This window comes from Coffea eugenioides, chromosome 11, assembly GCF_003713205.1.
Source record: "Coffea eugenioides isolate CCC68of chromosome 11, Ceug_1.0, whole genome shotgun sequence".
NCBI lineage: Eukaryota > Viridiplantae > Streptophyta > Magnoliopsida > Gentianales > Rubiaceae > Coffea > Coffea eugenioides.
The window spans coordinates 27,949,854-27,962,714 of NC_040045.1; positions in this window are offsets into that span (position 1 = coordinate 27,949,854).

The window sequence follows — 12,861 nt, forward strand, 5'->3', positions numbered from 1 at the left end:
ACTACAATCGATCATTCAAAAGCTCGAAATACTTTAAGTAACCTCAATACATAATTAAAGTACTTCGAATATCTCACACTTACAATTATGCAGCTTTCAAGCTTAAATACAACCCAATGGAAAAGGGGTACTATAGCCATCCGTTATAATATAACTTAAAGTCTTCAAAAGAAAACAATCTAGTACTACTCACGAGCACCCTTGGTCTCGAACCCTGTAAAAGAAATCCACAACGTGGTATGAGCTACACAGCCCAGTGAGGTTCCAAGACACTCTAACAGTTCAAATAAATCAAATAAGTTGGGCATATCATACGCATGGTTCAAGGTTACACAATGGCATGTTATCATGAGGCAATAATCATTGTACAGGTAATTTGAGCATATCATAGGTATGGCACGTTTTCATAAAACGGTTATCATTATGTAAAATAAACACACATTGAAGGATACGGTGTTCCAGTGGAACTCTGTCGGTCATCTGCACCTTATGACTTCCGGATCCCCTCGGTTTGACTGGCCATCACCTTATCCCTCCAGTGGTAATACTCGAGTATACCGAAACGGTTGTCCAGGGTTCCAACCTACCCGACCGAGCCCAGTCCTGGCTCGAGTAGGTCAGTAACCGAGGCAGGGCCCAAGTTCAGCGTAGAGCTTACAACATGCACAAGTAATCAAGTAATTCGGCAAAAGGTAAAATTCATCATTTGAGTAGGTCGAGTGAGGTAAGTACACACTCGCCTAACAATGATGGACAACTTCATATAACATGCGATTCATGATAATCAAGTGATCAAGTAAGTTGGTGATCACGTAAGCAGATAATCAAGTAAGCAAGTAGCCGAATGGATTAGAAAACAGTAAGTAAACACGGTTAACAGTAAACGGTAAACGGTTAACGGTGGTAATTACGGTTAATTGGTAGACATATGTCATTTTAATAGGCCGCCATTGGGCGTTTTCCACTTTTACCACGTAAGAGTCGAGGAGATTCACTCCAACCGACTTATGCTGTCATAGCATAATTAATCATTTAAACACATCATGTAGATATGCTCTCCAAACATTTCATATCTAGTATTTCAAGTAATCACATAAATATGCTCTTTAAGCATTTCATATCGAATAGTTCAAATATACATATTTCAGGTATTTCATGTCGAGTAATTCAAGTATACCTTATTCAGATATGCATGAGTGTGGTAAATACTTAACATATAGCACTTAACACTTAATGACCATGGGTTAAGCATGTCATAGACTTATTCCAATTACGTATTCCTATATGGAACACTCACCTATAGCAACAAGAGAGTAATACTCAAACAAGTGTCTAGGCGTCCACTTCGAGTTCTTCTTGAAGGTCCCCTTGAGCGCCTGAGCAAATAACCATTAACTATTATACACTATCACTTAGAACTCCTACTTATCAAAGAAGGTTGTACAATCTAAAGGGAATTCATGAATTGGGCCTTAATTATTAATAATCGAGGCTCAAGAGTAAAGTTTTAAAGTCTAAAGAAAGAGACTAACATTTTTCATGAAATCGAGTTCAAAATGTTCAATCGGTATCGAGAAAAGAAGGCAAGTTTCCAAAATCTCATTTCTAAGAAATTGTCAAATTTTAGCTTTGGGTGTCAATTCTAGAAAAAATCGTATCTTGCACTACGTAGGTCCAAAATTGGAAAGCTTGATACCATTGGAAACTACATTCCGAGTACTACAAGTTTCTAGAAGACACTTTTCCATGATTCGAAATGGAAGGTATTCAAAAGTTGGATCAAAGTTACTGCTGTAGAATACTAAGACAGTTTCAAGGTTGGTTTTTGGCCAATTTTGGAAATTCAGTAAAATTCACTTGTTTTGAACTAACCTTTGAAATTTGGAAATCAAATAGTGTTGCAATCCAAGAGTATAACAAAACAAGCGGATTGAGAAACGGAGTTTCGAGCACCAAGATATAGTAGCCCCAAGTTGAGGAAGATTCAAGACTGAAGAAGAATTTCCAGTTTTGAACCTCCAACACTAGAAATTTAATTGGGTATCGAAACGAACTTGGATTGGTACCAAAATTGGCAGTATTTTACTCCCATATGAAAGGTACCACTCTATCAAATTTCAGGGAAAAATACTTTCGGTAAGATAGTTAATTAGTCAACCAAAGTTCAGGAAAATTATAAGGCAATCTGCCTTGAGACTTTCATTACCCAATTCAAAACGTCTAATCAAGCAAACTATACAATCATGGTTCATTTGTGAAATAAAGGCCTAAGAAACATCCATAATGCCTTTGGTAAGTGTTTAGTATCAAGAACATCAATTAACAAGTTCACTCCAATATCTTGTTCCAAACCAGTCCAACATTAGGGTTTTTCCAAAACAGAGCAGTCCACTTGTTTCAGTCACAACTCAGTCAATTTAACTCGAAATCGAGCATGGCTTACGCCGTTGGAAAATACGTTCATAGGGGTAAAATATCACAGAAGAAATCATTTCCAAATTCGGCACCAATCTAGTTCAAAATCGGGCATCAAGTTGCTGCCTGAACACTTCATTCCAGATGAACAGAGCAACAGGACAGCGAACTTAAAACATTTGGTTCGGCTTGCTCACAAAGAATCAGAACGTGCATTATATACCAAATTAAAGCCAGGAATGTCTAGTTTCTAATGCCACTGACGGCACTCAATTTTGACATCGGAGCAAAGAGTTATAGCCGATACAAAATGACTGCCTGGGCAATACGGGATTCATTTTCCAGTTTTGCTAACTTTGGAAATCAACTCATTTAACCAACCAAATCATGTTATTTTTCAATGAAATTTTGTACACACTCACAATAACATGTAAACAATATAATCAAGTCATTAGAACCTCAAAATTGTGCACAAAAAGGGTCGGACAAGACAGGGGTAAAACGGTCACTTTTGCTTCTTGCACCCAATGAAGTTTCTATCAATTACACACCATTAATCCATCATTTTAACCACTAAACCAACAATATATCCACTATCAATCATCAAATCAGCAACAACCCAAGAGTGGGAGTTCATAAAGCCCACTTTCACATTTTTCCAACAATATCAAGTCATCTACTTACATGCAAGTACTTAGAGATGCATATCTACTACTATAAATCAAGTTTAAGGTGATGGATCATGTTATACCTTCTCAGTGTACTAGATCAGAATTTTTGGCCCTCAAAATGCTCCAAGAAACCGTGATTTCCAGCACCCTTTTGCAGCTCAAAATGATCTCCTAGTGTTAAGCTAAGTGTGGTGCAAGTTTGGTTGAATTTGGAGATGATTTGGTGAGGTTTTTGTGAGAAGAAATTTTGAAACTTGGAGGTTGAGAGAGAGAGAGAGCTGGCTGGCTGTTTGAAGCTCAAGAGAGAGAGAGAGAGTGATCAGATTTTAGCTTCCAAGAGAAGACATTAACTTGTGGCCTCAAGTCACCCATTAGTCAACTCACATTAGGGTGCGTTTGGCGCGATTAGGGCTCGATTTTCTCGCGCGTTTGGTTCACTAGTGCACTAAACCTCCAATGTATTTATATTCATGTAGATAATATTCACTCTTAATTGTCCCGAAATAAAGGTCTAAAGTCCCTCAAATAAAGTCGCGCGTGTGAAAACGCGTACCGTCAATTTTTTACGCTATAACGCGAAACCTCCGGGAAATTCTTATAACGATAGTACTAATAACTATCACTTGAGTATTTAAACATTAAAATACCGAATTTAGGTCCATTGTACATGTCTCCAATATTCCAAACTTATTGTACTCTTAAGCGGATAAAATCTTCAAGCACTATTCACTGTTTTTACTAAACGCGCTCCAGGAAATTAATTCATGAAATGAGTTACTTTAAAAATATAACGAAGTTATATTACCATGTATTTAGGTCTAATAAGACTAGAAAATATTCCTCAAGGCAAATATCCAATTAAATAATTTATTAAGCCACAAATTAGGCTAAAAAAATAATAGTTTTTACGAGTCCTCACAGATTTTAGTTAACATTTTGGTTTTTTTCCTTTCAATTAATACGTTTGATCCTACAATTGGTTTTAGAATCACTTACCTGGGTTCTCTAGCCTGATACATATCTGATATCTTTGGGAAAATGATGACATATCTGATACAGGCATCATTGTCCACTTCATTACTATCATGAGATTACAACTAGAATTATCAGGAGTACTATGAAAACTGTTGCATATCTGTATCTAGAGGAAGAGCCAGCATCAATGCCTGATACATTCAACTTTTTTTTAGAAAATCTAATACATACTTCAGAACTGGAACTGTGATTAATTGGTTGTCCAGTCTACTCGAACAATCTACTTACTTCCTGGATGTAAACTGTGCACCACAAAGCATTCTTGGTACAATGACCAAAAGCTAAAGAATCAATGGAAACTCAAACCAAATCAGATAACACTCTTCCAACAACTCGTGTCTGAATCACTTGCCAGTCTCTTTTAAAAGATGCAACTGGAACAACACTAACAGATTCATGGTTGCTACCACTTAACATTTCCATTCCTTGTTCCTTCAAAATAAAATCCATGGATGATTGTCTAAGTTAGCAAAAGTATGCGTTTAACATATAATCTGGAAAAAGCATTGAGAATTCCAGATTATCCTCTTTTATATGAACACCTAATTACTTGAAGCTTGTCCATGTATCCGTTGAGGTCTACCATTGAGATCAATCAATTTACTCTCCACTTTTATCTCCAACATGATTGTCATTTTCTAGCATTGGAACTGGACATGTACTGTGATGAGCAATTATAGGACAGTGTAAATTGTTTTAAGATAGTGTAAATGATAAGACAACAATTATATGAATATGTTTCTAATCAAGAATCGCATAATCTATTATTCCTCTTATATATGTTTTAACATTTGCTCATTTTACGTATGCTTTTGATAAGTAATTATACTAAAAATTTGTAATTTAGGCTTTTACCTTATGGCTACTTATGCACATTAGGAAAGAATATACTGCTTGTAGAAAAAATTCTTGCTAATTTTACAAATTTATAGAAATTAGGCTCATGGAATCTCAATTTATTTTTCTTTTTTGGCAGCACCTGCATGATCAACTGCAACTGAAGATTAAAACTTCACATGTAAGCTCCTTGTTTATTAGTAGGAATTGCACTTATATCTTTACAGATTCACCTCTTTTTTTAATTGCTTCATATCTAACTTATCTCTTTAAAGAAGGTACTAATTATTATCTCATACCTAGACAGCTTCGTGGCCGTAGCACAACCAAGAGGCAAGCAATTGAGCTTGATCATTTGAGGAGTGAAATTGAAGAGCATCAAAGAAGGGTAGATGCAGCAGAGGAACAAACTACACAAATTGCAGAAGAATTCAATGCCCAAAAGGAGCTAATTAAGAACTTGCAAGAGCAGCAACTTGAAACTAGGGGGTTGTACCAGGAGTTAATTGCCCAAATGAAAGACTTGCGCAAATGACAAACTATTGGAAAGGTAAGGAGATAAATTATTTGCATTTATTTTGGCTGAAACTCTATTTTGACTGATTCTTTTGCTTCTTGGAGTCTTGTTTCGTATGACTATTGATTCAAATTCAGTAGTATAAGGTTGTAATAGCATATTTGCTTACTAAAGTCTACTCTAATGCATTTAATAGTTTATTTTCAATGCAGTCCAGCTTGATATTGATCATGAGGAGGCTGTTGGATTATGATGATAGAGATGGTTGAAGTCTGACATTGGTGCTGTGGTCTATGCTTTAGTTTAGAAATCTAGTATTTTTTTTTTTGGAAGGATATGCATTGGTCATTACTGCTTGAACTTATTATGTGGGCTTTGGGACCCAACATTTGTCGTTCACTTTTGTTTTAATGAATTTACAGACATTTATGGCCATATATATGAATTTGTGGCTTCATTCTACGTTAATTTTGTCTTTTGTCAAATTGAATATTCTGCTATAATTTGTTGGAAATGCTATGGCAATGCTATATTCGTAATGGTCAATTTCAAATCTTCAAGACAAATGCTTTGAAGGTTGTCACTAACCTGCAATTTCACTAAGTGACGACCATTTTTGTCACTGAATAATAGGACTGATTGTGACAAGCTCAGGTCGTCACTGTAGACTTCAAATTTGTGATGACTTTTACCATATCTATGAGAAAAACATAGGTGAAATAGTGATAAGAAAAGTCGTCATAGAATGATATCCGTTAGTGACAACTTTGTCCTCGTCATTGAATATCAATATTCCGTGATGACTTTCAAAGGGTTGTCATATGGACCCATTTGTGACATAGAATCTGTGACAACCATGTGACAATAGAAAAAGTCGTCACTATATCCATATAATGACGACTTTTGGCTTTTAGTGATGACTTTTTGTTATCACAAAAGGTCGATTTTCTTGTAGTGAATTAAGAGTAAATAGTTTACTCTTAAAATTATCACTTTTGTACACTTTGAAAAATATAATGAAATCATAACTACAGATTTTAACTGAATATTTTTCCTACATGAAGCCAATGATTCTCACATTATGGAATGAATTTGAAGAGGTTGATGAAGCTGCCATTGCAGCTGTAAGAAACCCTTTTCCAATTGTCATTGCCATCAGAGTTAGAATCACAAGAAGAAATTGTAACAATGATGACATTTTCATTCTTTCAACTACACATCATGCTTTAATATGTTTAACATTTACTGCCATATTTCTCTTTCTTGCTCCAATAATAGATCTGACTTTCTCAACCCATCCTTCTTTGGTGATTTTGCTTGAACCCAAAGTTCAAGAAGCATTAAATTCAGAACATTGGTCAAGCTCCATCACTTAGGAATATAAAATTATAACTATTAATTTTACTTATCTATTTTATTGTGCATCAAGCATCATGGCCATATGATTCACTTGACACAAATGTTAACTCATTGAGTTATGCAAATCCACGCATTCTCCTTCTACCTGTGAATGATGAGCAGATTATTTAAACTACTCTAATAGAAAAGGGCAGACTAATATTTTCTACTTTTAAATTCCAAATTGCTCAAAACTATTTTTTCTTTTAAGCTACAAATTGAATTTTCCATACTCTACGATCACATTTATGTTGGGAATATTACGCTGAACTAGCAAATAAAGTAACAAGAGTTGGTTTCAAATTGTGACTGTATATCACTTTCCTTTAGCCTTTATTGTCCGGTATAACATGCAATAATTTTGGAAAAATATCCTTTAAGATAAGATGAAGTCTATTTGTCTTAAACTCTTGCACAAAGTAAGACAAACCCTCTTGAACTATGGAATGCTTTTGAGAGAATTCAAAGTAGTAAGAAAGTGATTTTCTGTAGTAAAACACTCTCTACTTGGCCTCTTTATATAGGAGAGATTGTTTAAGAAACAAATGACCTTAATAAATACTTGTATGTGTGACAGTCCCACCTCCCCCTAAGGCGAACCAGAGGGTTCGGCGGGCCGCCTGCCCAGCTCTCGCCGGGACTCACTCACTCACTACAGTCCTCCAATGAAGTATAAGATAAATCTCAAATATTACATCAAATTCTCCAAGAATTACATATCAAAAGCGAAGCATCCACGCTTCCACTGCGCCACTCTGATCCATGATCCCAATTCTTATACAAGAGGAAATCCAAGTCACTAACTCACTCAAACATTACTTAAGGTATAACTAAGTTATTCCTAGTTTCGAGGGTAAAGTCTCTAATATATCTCCCAAATAGATCTCTAACCTAGTGCTCTGATACCAACTGTGACGCCCCCACTTCTCCCAAGGGCGAACCCAAGGGTATCGGCAAGACGCCTGCCTAGCTCTCGCCAAAACTCGATACAATTCTAATTCAAACATAAGGATAACTAATCGAAGGTATAAAGAAAAGTCGCTTCCTTAAAATATACAAGTCTTACATCACAAGATACCAAAAGTACATCAACATTCCCTAAAATATACAACCTCCAAAACTTGTCTAAACAATTACATTCAAAATCCTAATGAAAAGTCCATCAAGTTGGCTTCTCCAATTCTTTCCATTTTGGCTCCTGTTAAGGAAAACAAAACTAATGGGATGAGCTAACGCTCAGTGAGGCCAAGAAAAACATGCAAACACGTAGTTCAAGTAGCAATAGCACTTATGCGAGAAATAAGCCATAACATTCAAATAATTCACATTTGAACGTAAAATACACTCAATAAGGATACAGGAGCTCTCAGGATCTAGATTCCACTTGCTTGGTCGATCCTCGATCATATACCTCCACGTAATGACACTCCATCAATTGGGTAGGTATATTTAGTCCTTAGATACCATTTTATTTCATGAATCCCGTTCACCGTTACACCCCCTGTTCCGGGCCCGCTCATCATTTTAAAAGGCGATACTACTCGAGTATGTCAAGCGAGATCTCTCAAATAGATCAACATTTACGAATATCTCATGGTTTACCAAGCTTCTCGATCAAGCCCATGCCGGCTCGAGTCACAAGGCTAGCCTATGAGTTTGGACGTCCCCCAAATACGAATACAAGTCGAATACGATTATAAGTTGATGAGACAACGCTCCAATCGACGATTCCAAATACGAATCACAAATGCGAATCACAACCACAACACTTCACACGAGTGAAATATCGAATCACATAACGAATTTCGATCATAATTCATGTAAAAGAAAACGAGTGCGATAAAGTACACACTCGTCTCGGCAATTCAAATTCACATAATTCACAAGAAGTAATTCACGTATTTAACAACAAATCATGCACTTGACACTCATCAAGTCAAAAAGTGGGTAAGTGCTGAAACAAGCCTTTAGGCGTCCGCTTCGAAATTCTCTTGAAGATCCCCTTGAGTGCCTGAGCAAATAACAAGTAATTTTCACTCACAACCATGCATTAATCAAGAAAGGATGCACACGTGTTTAGACTAAGTCAATGCCTTAAAGAGAACCTTAATCTCTCAAAAATCGAGGTTTAAAAGTGAGGATTTAAAGTCCCAAGAAAGACTTGCCTCTTCCATAAAATTGAGTTTAAAATGGTCTATTGATATCAAGAAAGAGCAACGAGTTCTCAAAAACTCATTTCTTAAGAAATCGGAAAGTTTCCGCTTGCGCGACAATCTTTGGAAAATCAAATCTTGAATTTGACACGTCCAAAAATGGAAATATTTATACCATCGGAAACTAGGTCAGAAGTACTAAAAGTTCCTAGAAGATACTTTTTAAAGATTCTAAACGGAAAGCACTCATTTTCAGCTCAAAGTCTTAGTTCCAAGAAGACAGGTTTGAACCAGTCTTGGTTTTCCAGCAATCTTTGGAAATTCGGCATAATTCATAGAAAGTGAATCAGCCCTTGAAATTTGTAACACAATAAGATTTCCAAACAAGGTTTCAAATGCGACAAACAGAACTAAATTCGGAGTTTTGAGCATCAAGATATAATAGCTTAAAGTCGGCTGGATTTGGTACGCTGATCAGGAAATTTTCCAGATTTGAAGAGCCAACTTTGGGGCGTTATTTGGGTATCGAAATGGTATTGAATTTTCACTAAATTTGGTACACTTAAACTTCCATATGTTGAATATCTCTTTGTGAAATTATAGGTAAAAAATAACGTGGGAAGGCAGTTAACAAAATGACCAAAGTTCGTAAAATGTTTGAAGGCTAATCTGTCCTCTTGTTTTTTTTCTTTCTTTTCAAACGTTTTGCACACTGAAATCAGCCCCAATTCGATCCACTTTTGAAACAAAGATCCTATAAACATTTAATAGGCATTTGACATCAAAATTTTCAAAACAAAACATCCCAAAACAAGTTTGACCATTCGGTCAGCAAGAAGGGAAAAACTTTCCAGTTTTTCAGCTTTGTTGCACTTTCGAAATCAGACCACATCTCATTCAATACAAGTTCAAATTGGGAATGGTTGGTGGTGTTGGAAACTAGGTTCAAAATTTTACATTTCATCAGAAGAAAACATTTCCAAAATCAGTTCACAAGTGAGAGAAAATAGAGCCACAAGATGCAGCTTCTCCATTCCTCTCTGACAGATAATCACAACAGGACAGTCAACTTTGCCGAATCACTACGGTTGATTCAAAATGAACTAGTGGGTGATTTTTATATCGTTGGAAAGGTATGAATGTCTAGTTTTGAATACCGCTAACGGCACTCAATTTTGACTTTTGTACAAAGAGTTACATTCAAAGAAAGAGCTACTGTCCGGACATCCTGATCACAAATTCCAGATTTCTTCCATTTTCGAAAACCTTAGTTTTGAGCAACCAATTGAACTGATTTTTGGAAGAAAATTTTTACACACAATATAAAACATATATCCATCCATTTCACAGCCAAACAAGCATAAAAAATTCGAATTAAAATAGAGCAACATGGACAGAAAATTTCGGCCAGCTTGCACTTCCATTTTCCTTCACTTTCTAACCAATCTCATCTCATACAACACATAAACAACATCAATCAACCAACTACACCTCAAGTCAGCTACCTATAATCCACCTCAAGGCCGCTAGCCTAAACATTAAAACAAAATAAATGGTTTTCCTCAAGTCCTCTAACTTATTTCTTGCTTAGGGTTGTAAACCCATGCAAACTAAGCTTCATTCTTGAAGAAATTAGAAAGATGGAAGAAGGTGAAGTGTTACCTCTTGAACCCTTGAAGAAACCAGAAATTTTCACCACAAAACCACCAAGAAATTCTACTAGATGTTGTCTTCCTTCAAGTTAAGATGGATCTCCAAGAAGTATGGAAGTTGGATGGTGATTTGAAGCAAGAATGGGAGCTAGATGAGTGAAGCTTTTTCTTCCCTTCTTCCTTGAGAGGTTCGGCCGACCAACATGAGAGGAGAGAGAGTGTTTGTGTTCTGTGAAGCTTCCCTTGGAAGATTGGAGGGAAAAAAGGTGCAAAAAGGTGTCCAATGGTCAACTTTGAATAGTGCGCGGATAGTGTCCCATACTACCACTTTTCTCTCTTGTTTGTTTCACTTGTGCACTAATCCTCAAATGTAATTCCTTTAACACTATAATTATTCACTCTTACCAGTCTAATATAATTTTTCAAATCTCCACTTAGTCATTTCAAAGCGAAATACGCAAACTTCCTATTCGAGCACGATAAAGCGAAATTTAAAAGCAATTCATGTAACGATAATATAATTAACTAATATTAGGGTAAATAATTATAAAAATAATTATTTTAAGAACAAAAACATGGGTCCTCACAAAGTTTTTGGTGAAGTTTTAGAAGAAGAAAATCTTTCATCCTTCTTGATTTGCTTGTCATCTTTGGGTTTGGAGGTAAAGAATTGAATTTGGATAGAAACCTTAGTTTTCTTTTCTTATCTTTGATCTTATTTGAGATTTGATGTTATAGAAGCTAAAGGAAGCATGTTGGTGGCAATTTCATGGCTTTGCTAGGGTTTGTATGTATATGTGATTATGATGGGTTTCTTGTTGAAATTTTGGCTTATTTGTATTTATTGTTATGTTGGTGATGAAACCTTATGGATTTTTTAGGTAGGTTTGGTTGAAAAATTAGGAAATTAATTGGAGGAATGTTTGAAAATCCATTGACGAAAATTCTGCTTGTTGGCCGAAATTTAGGGCTAGAATTGCAGCCTTGATTTCAAAATTTTCGTGATGATTTTAAGCTCAATTTTGCTCAAAATACTCTATAATATGTTAAACTATAAGTATGTGTTAGATTTGAACCAAAATCATGAGTTTTAAGTAGTAAGAACACCATTTCTTTCACTGTTTTCATGGCTGAAATTCTGCTCAAAGCTGACCGAGAGAGAGTGTGTGTGACTTTATATAGCTTTGTTCTTGATTTTGTGTGATGAACTTGGCGTATTACTGCCCTAAACACATGATTAGATAGTTACCCTGGTATGAGTAGTGAATTGGAGTGGAAAATGAAAGGTTTTTAGAGGTGAACTACCTTGTTTTTCTTCATTGTTTTGCTGCTGGAAATTTTCAGAGGAAGCTCTGCACAGCTTTGGGAAATTGGTTATAACTTCTTGTAGAAAAGTCGAAATTGAGTTCCGTTTGTTGTGTTTGAAATTAGACTCAGAATGATTTCTACCGTTAAAATTTCAGAAGTTTTCTCAATTCCTATGAATATCTGTGATTTTCCAAAGTTGACTGAATTTTCACACTCATTTTGTTTTTCTACCAAATGAAACAGCAACTTGAGACTGGAATTTGACTGATTTCTGGATAGAATCTTACAAATGTGTCTTGTGGGAAATTGTATTTATTTGAGTCTATTTTCCAACGGTATAAAATTTATAAATTTTGGACTTAAGAAGCTTGAGATACGATTTTTCAAATGGCATTGCGCAAAATTGGAGAAAATTCTATTCTTCAAAAGTTGTTCTTGCTTTCATTTCCAACTTCAAGTTGGAGTGGTAGAATCATTTTGAGCTTGCTTTTATGATTGGAGTTGAGATAACTTGGTCGGTTTGGAAGTGTTTTCCTTTGAATATGGTAGTTTGGAGTAGTGGATCTCATGGCACTTTACATACTTGATTTTAGGACTTGAAGGTGAGGCCGGAAGTGCTCCTGAGGCAAACACTCAAGCTTGTTGCCGTGGTGAGTGTTCCAACTGCATGTTTCGTGCTCATTGCTACTAGAAATTGCTAGGCACTTGATTTGTCATCTCATAGGCAAGTGTGTACTTTATCGCACTTGACTTAACTCGACTAAATTTTTGATATCTTGTTCATGCATGTACCAGCAAATTTGATTTACAAGTAACCTGTATTTGGACTTGAAATACTTGAAATGCTTGAAAACATGATATGTTGAGCTTACTTG